At 42.7% G+C, this 1,806-nt stretch overlaps 1 pseudogene; it reads left to right on the top strand.

Annotated features, from left to right (window-relative positions):
- Positions 1-527: 527 nt before the first annotated feature.
- On the top strand, positions 528-1,432 carry LOC122552112 (annotated as a pseudogene).
- The last annotated feature ends 374 nt before the right edge of the window (positions 1,433-1,806 follow it).

Here is a 1,806-nt window from a genome sequence, read left to right as displayed (position 1 = left end):
TCATCCGTGTGAATCTCCGCTGGACACGCTCCAGTGCCAGCATGTCCTTCCTGAGGTGTGGGGACCAAAATTGGATATAGTACTCCAAATGGGGCCTAACCAGAGCTTTTTAAAGTCTCAGTAGCAAATCGGAGCTTTTATATTCCAACCCTCTTGAGATAAATGACAACATTGCAGTCGCTTTCTTAATCACGGATTGAACCTGCATGTTTATCTTTAGAGAATCGTCTACTAGCACTCCCAGATCCCTTTGTACTTTGCTTTATGAATGTTCTCACCGTTTAGAAAATAGTCCATGCTTGTATTCTTTTTTTTTTCCGAAGTGTATTACCTCGCATTTGCTCACATTGAATTCCATCAGCCATTTCCTGGACAACTCTTCCAAACTGTCTAGGTCCTTCTCCAGCCTCCCCACTTCCTCAGTACTACCTGCCTGTCCACCTAACTTCGTATCATCAGCAAACTTCGTTAGAATGCCCCCAGTCCCTTCATCTAGATCATAAATATATAATGTGACCATGCAGGTAACCATGCCTGGGATCCAATCAACAAGTCCAGCAGTAACTTTAGTGCAATTGCCGAATGGGCAGACTGTTCAAGTCCAAGGAGTTATCCAAGCAGCTCAGTCCTCAGTCATACAGTCCCCACAATTTCAGACTGTTCAGATCTCTACTATAACTGAAAGTGAGGACTCCCAGGAATCTGTGGATAGCATGACTGATTCTCAAACGTAGAGAAATTCTATCGAGACGGCCTTCGTACAGGAAAATCCTGAATGAACATTCTTCTAATCCCCCTGGTGTGCCAAGAAATCAATGAGGAGAAATCAGAAGAAGAGTCTGTCTCAATCATTACTACAATGACGATGCAGACACCCATCTATCAGATTAGCAGCGGACAATACATTGCTATCACACAGGGGGGAGCAATTCAGCTGGCCAACAATGGTACAGATGGGCTACAAGGACTCCAGACACTAACAATGACAAACGCAGCTATAGCCAAGGTTAGAGTAACCATTATACAGTATGCACAGAGCCCTGATGGACAGCAAATCTTTGTGCCGGGCAGCCAAGTGCTTGTACAAGGTGCTGCTGAAGATGTCCAAACCTATCAGATCCGTACAACTCCTAACTCCACTGCTGGCCAGGGAATGGTTATGGCATCTTCAACAGTCCTGCAAAGTCAGCCACAGAATGCCGAAGAGACCACTCGTAAACGTGAAATCCACCTCATGAAAAACAGGGAAACAGCTCGAGAGTGCCGTCGCAAGAAGAAAGAGTATGTGAAATGCTTGGAGAATTGGGTTGCTGTTCTGGAAAATCCAATTGAAAGAGAGGGCATTCAAAGTGGCCAAAAACAGCATGAAACTAGAACTGGGAAAACATTAAAGGTCAACCGAAAGCCACAAAAGAGCTATAAAGAAAAGTAATATAGAACATGAGAAAAATAAATTAGCACAGACTATATAGACAGAGAGCAAAAGTTTATATAAATATATATAACGAGACAAGAATGGCTAAAGTAAATGTTGGTCCTTTGGAAAATGAGAAGAAGCATTTAGTTTTGGGATATTACAGTGGAGGATTTAACTATCTTTCCAGTAACTAGCAAAGAGACAAAGGCAGGTGAGGATTTGGAAACTATCATTATTACAGAACAGCTAGTTTTCGACTGTTTGGAGGTAATTGAGCTAACGATAGAAACGTCTCCTGACCTTGGTGGAATGCATCCCATGGTACTAAAGGAGATGCCAGGAAAAATAGCAAATGCACTGGCAGTAATTTTCCAAAATTCACTGGCCTT

Source organism: Chiloscyllium plagiosum, chromosome 8, assembly GCF_004010195.1.
Source record: "Chiloscyllium plagiosum isolate BGI_BamShark_2017 chromosome 8, ASM401019v2, whole genome shotgun sequence".
NCBI classification, from domain to species: Eukaryota; Metazoa; Chordata; class Chondrichthyes; order Orectolobiformes; family Hemiscylliidae; genus Chiloscyllium; species Chiloscyllium plagiosum.
This window is presented reverse-complemented; position numbering and strand designations above follow the sequence as displayed.